Source organism: Heterocephalus glaber, unplaced genomic scaffold, assembly GCF_053883595.1.
Source record: "Heterocephalus glaber isolate CG9 unplaced genomic scaffold, H.glaber_assembly_v1.0 deba00001608, whole genome shotgun sequence".
NCBI classification, from domain to species: Eukaryota; Metazoa; Chordata; class Mammalia; order Rodentia; family Bathyergidae; genus Heterocephalus; species Heterocephalus glaber.
In genome coordinates this window covers 34,070,867-34,082,945 of record NW_028258379.1, presented here as the reverse complement: position 1 = coordinate 34,082,945, position 12,079 = coordinate 34,070,867, and the positions used below count along the sequence as shown (strand labels likewise).

The 12,079-nt window shown below is 51.4% G+C and overlaps 1 long non-coding RNA gene across 1 annotated transcript in view; it reads left to right on the top strand.

Annotated features, from left to right (window-relative positions):
• The window catches only part of LOC110346769 (uncharacterized), a 47,854-nt gene extending 42,732 nt beyond the window's left edge, over positions 1-5,122 (top strand). Inside the window, exon 6 of the long non-coding RNA XR_002390994.2 lies at positions 4,223-5,122. This is a non-coding gene — a long non-coding RNA (uncharacterized LOC110346769). The remainder of the gene's footprint in view (positions 1-4,222) is intronic.
• Positions 5,123-12,079: the final 6,957 nt, after the last annotated feature.

The following is a 12,079-nucleotide window of genomic DNA, read 5'->3' as shown; positions in this document are numbered from 1 at the left end:
CAGCACTTAAATATTTTTCTGGGAAGAAGGCTGCATGGCTCCCAACTCTTCAAAGGGCTCCAGGGGTCTCCTGGAGGTATGGGAAGCCACCACGCAGAGAGGTGCCTGTCCTCTGCCTTAGTCCCACATAAGGTTTGCACTGGCTGCTGTGGTTTTTCTGCTGGCATGAAGTGATGGATGGTGTGGGACAGCAGGAGCCACCGAAGCTGGTCCTGGGCCAAGTTCCGGGGTGCAGCATAGTGGGGTAGATTCAAGGCATAGCTTGTGGCTGGCCTTGAGGCAACCCCAGTTAATAAGAACTAATCTTTTTATTACAACCCAGGGTTAAAATCCGTATTCTGCCGTTGGTGTAGGAGATGACCTTGGCGTTTTACTTCACCAACACTCAGGTTCCTTTACGTAAAGCAAAGATGACCTTACCAGTGAATGAATAAAAGCGTGCACCGGAAGTGACTGGTGCTGTGCATGACACAGAGCAGCTCTGATGAATGGCAGATTGTCATTTCTGTCTGCCCTGTTGTTGTAATGTTTGTTCCCGGGAACAAGAGATGCTGGGTTTCAGTGATAAAATGTCCCTTCTCCACTTGTGTGTCTGAGTAATTAAGGGTCAAGTTGAGGGATCCTCTGTGGTTACTTTGGCATTGAGTAAGAGGCTGGATAAACTTACAACCTGAACTTTCTTCTGGGGACCTATCTTATGCCCCATCCAGAATCTGATCAAAAGTTTGCTTATTTATTATTTGGTTTTTTGAGACAAGGTCTCGCTCTGTAGTTCTAGCTAGCCTGGAACTCACTGTGGAGCTCAGGCTGGCCTTGAACTGTCAGTGATCCTCCTTCCTCAGCCTCCTGAGTGCTGGGATCACAGGTGTGCACCACCACACCCAACTTGATCAAAAGTTTTTAAAAAACAGTTACTGCTGTGAACCAGCTCTATGGTGCTAGGAGCTCCATGGCAGGCTGTGGTGATGGTGGTAGCATGATTTGCAAGGCCTAGGAACTTTACAACTGCATTTGAGGCTGTGTCCTTGCACCTCTCCTCTTTAGATTGTGTGTTCCGGTCTTGGTTGTAATCTATTTTGGGTTTGCAGCTCCACATGACATTTCTGGTTTTGCTTCACCTGACTATGGAGTCCAGAAGGCCAAACAGGAACCTTGCATGGGACATTGTGTTTCTGAAGTAAAGTTGCCTGGTGGGAAAGCCTGGAATATGATTTGTGGGTCCTGGGGAGTTCCCTTGCATGAAATAAAGGATGGGATAATGCCTGGTCAATACTTGAGGGAGAGGGTTTCAGACAAGCAGGCCTGGGCATTCATTTCTGCAGGGCTTCACAGAAGGTTGTGGGGATTATCTTTTCCAGGCATGGGAAGAAAAGGCAGCTGTAGTGAGGTAGAAAGCTTGCTGGTGCTGTAGCTAAGTAGCCTGGCTTCAGATCCTGGCACTTCCTCTTGCTACCTGACCTCAGTTTCCTCGGAAGATAATAATGCTTGGCTTCTAGGCTACTGCGATGATTAGAGGGAATAATATGTAAGATGGGGTACCCAAAGAGAGAATTGGTGCTTCCAAAGCATTTGTTGAACTGAAAACCATTAGACAAATGCAGTGAGTGACAGGAATGTTCTTAGCTCTGTGATTGTGAAAAAAACACAGAACACCTTCGAATTCAAAATGGCAGCTGTGGCCAATGGGAGGGCTTCTTGCAGGCCACCTTTGGTGAATCTTGCTGTGGTCATGAGGACAGAAGAGACAGGCCCACAGGCTCAGGGCCAACTCTGCCCATTGAGGGGACACCTGAATAGGTGGATGCTGTACTCTTGAAGCAGGCACAGAAAAGACAACTGAGTGTTCTCTACCCATTGGATGGTTGTTATCCTTATTTTGTTCAAATGGTGAATTCCATCCCAGGATCCAGTTCATCCTTTCTTTTGCCATTGTAAACTCACCATCATCATCCACATGTCCACTCATGGGCACTGGGCCATTGTTGCCCAATGAGGATCATGCTGTGATTCATGTGTTGGGATTCTTGAGGTGGTGGAACCTTTAAGTGGTGAGACCTGCTGGACAACAGTTAAATCATGGGGTGCCATCCCAAGAAGGGATTGAAGTAGTTTTCATGGGACCTTAGCTTCCAAAAGAGAGAGTCATCATAAAGGAGTGAGCCTGAGCCTGACTTATTCTCACCATGCAATCTCACCCTCTGTCACACATTCCCACCACAGTGCCACCCACTGTGATGTGACACAACCAAAGGGACCCTCACAAGAGGCCAAACCAGTTGGGCCACTGACCTTGAACTTTCCTTCTCCAAAACTGTGAACTGAGTACATTCTTTTAAAGATTATTCAGCCTCAGCTGTTTTGTTATAGCAATGAAAAAGGCACTAATACAACCCTGTACATCCCAGCCTTCCTTGCAGCTAGATGTGCCCATGCAATTAGATTTGGGCCAATGGAATACAAGCAGAATATGCAACTTCCAGGGGCATCCTTACCAAGGAAGTTGCCGATCCCCAGAGCCTCTTCTTCCTTCCCTCTGACAGCAGCTGAAACAGCCGTCCATGGGTGGAGTTGGGAGTCGAGTGTTGGGGATGGCAGAGCTGCCCGCCAGCAGGGTTAGTGATGGCCTGGTAGAACAAAACCATCTTCCAGCCCTGGTCACTCATCTGCCTCTGCATTGACATAAAAAAGAGACAAAATTCTCTCTGATTTAAGCCCCTATAATTTAGTCTTTCTGTGAGCAGCTAATATATACATAGAGACAGGCACATTGCAGCCCAGCCAAATGGGGACACTTTTGCTAAGCCCATTTCTAAATTGAGGGAGTGGTTTCCCTCATATGCTGTCCCCCCCAAAACCTGCACAATGGCATCTCGTTTTCCTAGGTACTAGAAATTATTTATTGTTTTATTCTTGCTGGGCATGGAATCCCAGCACTCAGGAGGCTGAGGCAAGAGGACTGCTGCAAGTTCAAGGCCAGCCTGGGCTGCATAGTCAGTTCAAGGCCAGCTTAAACTACAAAGTGAGACTCTGTCTCCAAAAAAAAAAAAAAGAAGTTTGCACGAAGAGATCAACAGAAGGTTTCTCACGAACGTATTTTTAATAGCAAAAGAATAGGAAAATGAAGGAATCAAATATCTAGCAACAGCTTGGATGAGTAAAGAAATTTTGTTTTGTGTTTTCTTCTTGAGACAGGGGCTCACTATGTCGTTCAGGCTGGCCTTGAACTCATGGCGATTCCACCATGCCTGGCCTAAAGAATTGTATGTATGTATGTGTGTATGTATGTATGTATGTATGTATGTATTTTTGGTACCAGGGATCAAACTCAGGACCTTCTGCTTGTGAGGCAAGCGGCAGAACCACTGAGCTAAATCCCCGGCCCAAGAATGGTTTAACCATGTAATGGAGCATTACTCAGCTGGTAAAAATCATGTTTCCAAGGAAAATGTAACAGCATTGGAAAGGGCTCATACCGTGTGATTTCGGGGGAGATATGACGCTTTTGCATTTTTAACATAATAAAAAGTTTAAACACTAGAAAATTTTTTTCCAGCATCAGGGATTGAACCCAGGACCTTCAGCTTGTGAAGCAGGCACAGCGCCACTGAGCTAAATCCCCAGCCCTAAATACTAGAAATTTATAATGGAAGAAATTCTTAGATCCAAACAATATGGCAGCCCACGTGTTATCTTTTCTTTTTAAGATTTAACTCTCTTTATTTTCTGACCTATCTATATATTATATATATTCCATTTATATTACATTATGGAATATATATATAATACATATGTGGAATATATTATGTATGGAATACTTATATATGGAACACATATAATATATATCAGAAAATATAAATAAATATATATATCAGAAAATAAAGAGTTAAATCGTAAAAAGAAAAGGTATATATTAATATATATATTGCACACTGCATTTTCTCTTTCCCTTTGTTCCTTCCATATATATATATATATATAAAAAACTATATCTTTTATATAAGGATATATAAGGAATAAAGGGAAAGAGAAATTCCACTGTCCTGACAAAGACACTTAAAATTCTAGTTAAGGGCCAACTGATGTCTGAAGGAACCCGCTGGGAGAAGTCTCCTGGAGGCACACAGCCCGAAAGTCTCCTTGTAGAGTCTTGCAGTTTCTCCAGAAAGGCACACAACTGTAGGTGCACTTCTTTGCCTGTGATACCCTCATTTGTACTTTTCAGGTGCTGCATCGATGGTGTTTCCACGCAAACGTGTGTGCATTAAACGGAATCCTGTCATGCTACACAACCATGAACACCTGCCCTGGCTTCTCCGTGCACACTCCTGTCCCTGGCTTTCGGAGAGATTCTTCGTCCTGGAGTAACGGAGCCAAAGGGCAGGGCTGGGTGAGGCTCCTCCTCCCTCTCCCAGATTCCCTCTCTGGAAGGGTGCAACGGGGCCCACGCCTGCAGCAGTGTGGAAGAGGAGCCTGGGTCACGAGGGACCCGTTGCCCCTCCAGCCCCCTGCCTCACCCATGCCTGTCTTCAGGCTTCCTGAGACACCACGCCCTGCGGCAGGGTGATACACATTGCTAGGGCAGCTGAGCATGGCTCCATACCCCGCAGGGGGCCCCAGGGCTGCTGCACGGGCTTCGGGTTCCCTTTTTGCCGTGGGACCAAGGACCGCTCTCAGACGGAAGTGACCAAGGGCTGCTGCAGAGCTGGCTCAGCCGGATGTCTCAACTTTCACAGTCTGCATCCCCCTCTCCCCTGGGCTGCTCTGGGGTGGTTGCTTTCCTTTATTAGCATCATCACTCGTAGTTTCTGCCTCAGGTCACTTTAACCTTATCAGGTGTATTACCAAAACCCATCATCTCCTTGAATATTCTCAGCTTAAAGTCTGCCACCAGAGGCTGAAGGCGCTTGGTCACCTTTTATCCATTCGTTTTTCTTTCAGTGCACATTTAATGAGCACCTGCTACGTGCCAGGCATAAGGCCAGGCGTAGTGCTGGGCAAGACAGATATAGTTCCTTTCCTCTTGGAGCCTATTCCCTGGGGGTGGAGCTACATCACTGCTATAGACAAACAAAATAACATAATTACCAAACAGTGCTATGCACCATAAATGATGCAAACAGAATCCTGTGTCAAGTGTGGATCTACCTTACAGAAGTAGGCAGGATGGCCTCATGGGAGGGGACGGTGACATTTAACTCGAGACTGGAAAGATGAGAAGGAGAAAGTGACAGCTGAAGGAAAAGCATTCCTGACGGGATACAGCATGTCCTTGGGATGGGAGAGGGCTTGGAGCTTGTAACGGAGTGGAAGACGCCATGGGCTAGGCTGGGGGATTTAGCTCAGTGGTTCTGCCGCCTGCCTTGCAAGCACAAGGTCCCGAGTTTGATCCCTGGTACCAAAAAAAAAAGATGCGTTGTCCAAGACACCATGGGCTGAAGCCCTGGGCAGTGGCGAGGAGATGGGGCCCAGCAAGGAACAAAGGGAACGGAGGTCCATGTGCCCATTCCCGCTTGGCAGTGGAGGAAGGGAAGGAAGCAGCAGTGTGAGTGATGGGCATGGTGCAGTAGTCCACGGAAACCACCATGACCACAGCAGGAAGCCAGGAGGAAGTGGCCTCCAAGTCCCCCAGCAGGCAGCAGGGGACACAAAGCGCTGTCAGCTTTCACCCGGGCCTTCTCAGAAGCCATCTCAGCATAGTCAAGGAGTCCCAGGCAGCCCCGGGACCCTCCCTCCCCTCTGTCATCATTGCTGTTGCTGCAGTGCTGGGGATCGAACCCAGGGCCTTTGCACTGAGCTGCATCCCCAGCCCTTTGTATTTTTTACTTTGAGATAGGTTCCTACTGAGTCACTCAGTTGCCCAGGTTGGGCTCAAGCTTGCAATCCTCCTGCCTCAGCTTTCCAGAGTCCTGGGATTACAGGTGTGCTCCACCATGCTTCTCTTCCTCTGTCCCCTCTGAAGGGTGTGACCACTTGTGCTCAGGCATCGCCTCTCCAAGAACCCCAGCAGCACCAGAGGAAAACCCAGGAGAGGCGGCTCTTGCTTCTCTGGGGACTGACCCTGGGGTGGGAGCTCCCAAGAGCAGGCGAGCTGTGTCCTCCTTCTCAAGATGGGAAGGTTAGTCTCCTCCCTCATTTGTCCATCCACCCATCCATCCATCCATCCATCCTGCACCCGGGCGCCCGCCAGGCCAAGCCTGGTGCTGACAGGAAGATGAGCAGGTAGGGTTTGTGTCTCCAAGAGGCTGAAAAGCCAGGAGTCTCCCGGACTCCTGTGACTAATCGCGAACTTCACTCCTTCTGGTTCCTGAGCACCTGCCCAAGTCCAGGGAAGAGCTGAGCCTCTGGCACTGTTCCCCCCAGCCTCTGCCTGCTCTGACAGTCCTTCCCCTGGGGGACCCATCCGGGTGCTGGCTGCTGTGTTCTTGCCCTGGGGCCTCAGGCCCTGGCTCTGATGGATGCCTGGCCTTTGGGACAACTGCCCGAGGGACACACTCTCTGCCCAGCTTCCCCTGCTGCCCTCACCCCCGTCAGAGCCCCTGGATTGTCTCAGCCTTGTCTCTGCACAGCCCGGCAGTGTCGAGAGCTATCCTCAGAGCCTCTTTCCACAGCTGGAAACGCTGCTCCGTGGCCACAGCCAGCGCCAAACCCAACCCTCACACTGCTGTTGGGGATTCCTTCTCAAAGCATCTGCTCAGCAGGCCAAAAACCTGTTCGCTTTTAAAATTTTTATTTTTTAAGGAAAAAGTGAAACAAGACCAAAGAGCAGAAGACAGAAGAATGGGAAACGAATTCAGCAGCCACCACAGGCCTGCCATGTGCCAGAGATCTCTGGTACCCATTTTACAGATGGGCAGTTCAAGCCAGAAGGGGAAGAAATGTGCCCAAGAATGTTCAGCCTTCAACTTCCAGGCTGGGAGTCAGACCACACTTGTCTGTCTCCCCAATTTTCCTTCCTTCCTCCCTGGCCCTGGGATGGACAGAAGACTGGAATGGGGAGTGAGGATTTGGGATGTGGCCCCTCAGTCTGGGCTGAATGATTCCAGGCCATGCAGCCCACCTGGGCTCACTATGTGCCAGGCGCTGGCAGTAGAAAGGTCTCAAGTCACGTCCCCTGTGCCTGCACCAAGCTAATGACCCACAGAGCGACCGGGAGGGACAGGAGGCAGAATGCTAAGGCCATGGTGTTAGTGACGAGGCAGGGACTCAAGGGAGGGAGCCCCTCTCTGACTGTCCCTCAGAGGATGTGAAAGTGGCCAAGCCAGCCCTGCTGGGAGGAGCAAAGGCATTTCAGGGTGACCCAAAGGACACTGTATGGGCCCGAGTGCCAGCCTTCCGCCTGCCCGGCTCCCGTGCCAGGCCTGACAGAGGATGCAGCGGGCCACATGCCTGAGGGTCATTTCTGCTGAAGCCGAGATCACCCGGACCAGCAGAGTCAGACATTGTATGGTCACTCGCTCGTGTAGGAGAAACTGAAGTGTTGGTGATCTAAAGAGCGATGAGAGAGATGACAGGAAATAGGAGGCCAGCTTGTGGGGATGGGGGACAGGAGGGCGGGAGGGGAGTGGTAAGTAGGAAGGACAATGCGCTCCATGTACATGCCAGCTCCCCACAATGAATGTGCTCATTCTGCATGGCCAGTGCACTAATAAAAGACAACAAAGCAAAGGCTGGAGAAAGGGAGGAAGAGACGAGAAGCTCGTTGCAGGTCACCATCAGCTGGCAAAACAAATTCGTGGGTGCGGGGCTGGGGCGGGGCTGGGTCCCCTGCTAAGGTCTCGGGTGCAGCTCAGTGCCAGTGCCAAGTCACTTTGCTTCCTACAGTCTAGACCCAAGCTCTCTGTTCCTCGCTGGCTGCTGAGCAAGGGCCACTCTCGACCACCACATTCCTTTCCACCAGCCCTTGGGCCTGTAAGTCAGCGAGGGAGTCCTTCTCACATGTTGGCTTCCACATCCGGCCTCTGTGCTCTGGATCTCTGACCCTCCTGTGTTAAACCTCTTCCGGAGATGCTCAAGCTCCCTGATTAGGTCAGGCCCACCATGGCATCACTCTCTCTCTCTCTCTCTCTCTCTCTCTCTCTCTCTCTCTCAAGACCCACTGGCCTGGGCTTTCATTGTACCTGCAAAACCCCTTCCTTTGCAGCAATCCCCAGGTTTGTGTTGGATTAACCTGGGGAAGCATGAGTACACCTCATATGGGGCCAGGAATCTGGGGAACTCTCTTCAGAGCCTGCCTCTCCAGAGGACCGGGAAGGTCAGAAGCAGACAGACAGAGGGAGGCATTGCCTACTGGCCCAGGCTCTAAACAGGCTGCTGCCTGGTATGGTCTGTGGTAGAGGGAACAGTAGATCTGTAAACACAACTGTCAAAGCTATAGTTTTCACCTTATGTAGCCCAGGCTCGCCTTGAACTCGTGGTAATCCTCCTGCCTCAGCCCTCGAGATGCTGGGATTATCGGTGTGCACCACTGTGCTGGCTTGGTTTTTGATGCTGTTGTTTGTTTTTGTGTTTTATTTTGAGACAGGGCCTTACTGTGCAGTTCAGGCTGGCCTTGAATGTAGCCCAGGCTGTCCAGCTTGGATCCAGAAGGGCCAAAGGCTCTGTCCCCAGCCAGCCTGGTGCCTGGGAAGACGTGGAAACCTTAAGAGGAGGTTGGTGGTATGGAGCCCGACCCTCCTTTGCCTGTCCAGCTTCCCTGCTGGAGCGGCTCTGCTCCACCTCCTGCTCCCTGTGTGACATCACAGGGCCACTGGACCACAAGTGGAAACCTCCAGAGCATCCACAAATGACCTTTGCTCTGACATTTTCCATCATCTCAATGGACCAGTTACAGTCGCTGGGGAAGGCTGTGTCCACCAACCCCCAGGCAGAGGCAGGGTCCAGCCGCAGGCCCCATGGCCTTCTGGGAGCTGCGGGCCACAGCCACGGCCCAGTCCCCCTACAGCAGGGCAGTGGGGCCAGAGAACCCAGCCCGGAGTGGCCACCAGGGCCTGTGCCTTTGCTGCCTTAGGAGAACTTGGATTTGGTCAAAAAGATCACAGGGGAAGGCTGCCTGGGATGATTTCCAGTTCATTAACCTGCCCTGCTACCTGATGCTCTCTCATTTAAGCAGAAAACCGTGTGTGTGTGTGAATGTGTGAGTGTGTGTGTGTATTTGTGTGTGGTTACTGTTGCTATTTTAGGAATTCAAGGTGGTACCACATGCCTGTAATAACAGCACTCTGGGAGCCTGAGACAGGAGGATCACACATTTGAGCCCAGCCTGGACAACTTGGCAAGACCCTGTCTCACAAAAGGGCAGGGGATGAAGCTCTTTGCAAAGACACTGAGTTCAATCCTGAGCAATGAAAGAAAATTCCACAGTGATAACTTGAATTGCATAAAGTAAATGTTATTGGGGGTTTTTTTAGTGAATTTTTCTTTTTGGTATCAGGAATTGAACTCAGGGCCTCACGCTTGCCAGGCAGGTGCTGCACTGCTGAGCTACATCCCCGGCCTATAAAAGTTATTGTTAAGCACTATCTTGTTCAAATTTATTTGCTTAGTTTTTTAATTTATTTGTTTTTGCGGTACTAGGGGTCAACACCAGGGCCTTCGCCCTGAGCTATATCCCCAGCCCTTTTTATTTTTATTTTTTAGTTTTGAGACAGGGTCTCACTCAGTCGCCAAGTTGCCAAGGCTGATCTTGAACTTGCAATTCTCCTGCCTCAGCCTCCCAAGGGCAGGGATTGCAGGCGTGCAGCATCACACCTGGCCCTAGAATATATTTTAAATGGAAGTGTTGTTGGCATGTATCACACACAGTCTGCAGCCTATTCCATAGCAGAGCCTAGGCCTCCACTTGGGATGTCTCCGAAGACGACTGCCCCCTCCCCACCCCACCCCACCCCACCCCAGTGTCTGCTGCCTCACCCGGCTCTCCCTCCGGGGACATGGTCGCCTTCTCACCAGGCTTTGGCCAGCAGAACTGGGTGGAGTGACCAGCGCCAGCTCCGGGCCAGCCTTTGGGGGACTGCGCTGTCCTCCCCTTGGAAGCAGCCACTCTGTCATCACCAGCTAGCGTGTCACGGACGCACAGGATGCTGTGGAGAAGCCCGCGCTGCACACATGGAGGGCGAGCGGGGGGAGGGACCCAACCAGCCCCACTGTCGCCGTCCCACCTGAGACGCCAGACCCAAGACCGAAGCAAGGCACCATCTTGCTTCCGGCCAGACAATAGGGGCATCTCGAGGGTGGGGTCCGCGTCCATGAGGCACAGGGCAGCGTAGCGCCCAACCTGTCATTCATGAGCCTTAAATACAGCCTTTGTGCAGCTGAGCCCGCAGGCCTGCCACGGAGGGTAACTTTGCCCCTTTCCCCTGGGGGACAGTTTGGGACGTCCCACTGCGGGAGGGGACGCGGCCCGACACCACAGTGCCCAGGACGGCCCTGCAGAGAGCGTGCCTGCGCCGGAGCCTCCCAGCCGCGCTTCCCTTCCCCCTTCTCTGCCGTGCGCTCCCTCCGCGCTGCATTTCACCGCATGCGATTTCCGAGTAGGTCATTGGGACTTCATCGGAAAAATCTCCCCCTAACCTGGGCACCCCAGTTTGTGGCCTGGAAGTTGTGGCCACGATGCCTCGACACACAGACATGCACCCACTCCAGTTCTTAATTTATTTATTTATTTTTTTTTTAGCACACAACTTTCTTTTTCTTTCTTCCTCTTCTGTCAGTACTGGGGACAGAACCCAAGCCCCAGGAAAGCTAAAGTGCTCTACCACTGAGCGACACCCCCAGCTCCTTGTATTTCTTCTCCCTATTTATTGCTGTCGTCCTGCTGGGTGTGGGGGTGCACGTGTATAACCCCAGTTACTCAGGAGGCTGAGGCAGGAGGAGTTCAGGTTCCAAGCCAGTATGGGAACTTAGTGAGATCCTGACTCAAAAAATAAATAAAAAGTTATGTGTGTAATCAAATTATGTGTGTAGTACTCTAGGGCTAGGAAAAAAGATTTTTTTTAAATTTCAGAAGAGCAAAGAGGAGGCGCCAAATATTTCAGGATAATAAGTTAAGCTAATTGTGAGCGGGACATGTTGAGTCTGATAAATTGAGAACTCTTTCTCCACCACACATGCTGGTGCTGTCCCCAAAGGCAGAGCCTGGACAAAGCGATCTGCACCTCTCCTAAGCGGGCACTTGGGCAGGATTAGGAGATGGGCATGCGCTGAGCTGTCCGGAAGCGTCACCCCTGTGGGGGCTGCCTGGCCCCTCCCTCCCTGTTCTTTTTGTTGTGTTTTGAGACAGGGTCTCACTATGTAACCCAGGCTGGCCTCAAAGTCATGGAGATGTTCCTGCCTCGGCCACTCGACTGCTGGGGTTACAGGTGTGCGCCCAGCTACCCCTCCCTGTCCTGTGTGGCCAGCCAGGTGCGCCGGAGTCCACTTCAAAGAACCTCTCCTCGTTCACCCCCAACCCCACCCCACCCCGGGGCTTGAGGTCCCCTTCCCCCCTTCCTGCTTATCCGCTCGCTCATGCAGCCAGCGACGTCCGCTAATTTAATGCGCCTGCGCATCCCCGCCTGCCCGCCCAGGCTCCCTCAGTACAGTACTTCTGTTTCACGTAGTTTCACTGCATCTCTACAAGTTCCCATAAACATATTGATTTTATTTGCTTTTGTATGTGTTCAAAGGACGTCGTACTATGCAATCTTGGAACTGTATTTTTTCCTTAATATTAGTTCTCATGCCTTTTTTTTTTTTTGAGACAGTTTTTGCTAAGTCACTAAGCTGCCCTAACTGGGCTCAATCTTGTGATCCTACTGCCTCAGCCTCCCAGAGTGCGCCACCGCGCCTGGCTCTGATGCCTCTTCAAGCTTCACATTGACCTGTAAGGCCCACCTGTGCTTAGCGTTTGGCCTTTCCGGGAGGGGCCGCGCGGTGGTGACCGTTCCGCGGCGTGACTGAAGGCCCCTGTGCTTGCAGCGAGCTGCCACCTGAGCCGGCGCTTCCGCGGGCCGCTGCGGAGGAAGCTCAGCACGGCACGCATGCGCGGAAACCCTCCGTTGCTCTCTGGACCTGTTCCCGGGACCAGCGCCTGCTCCGCAGG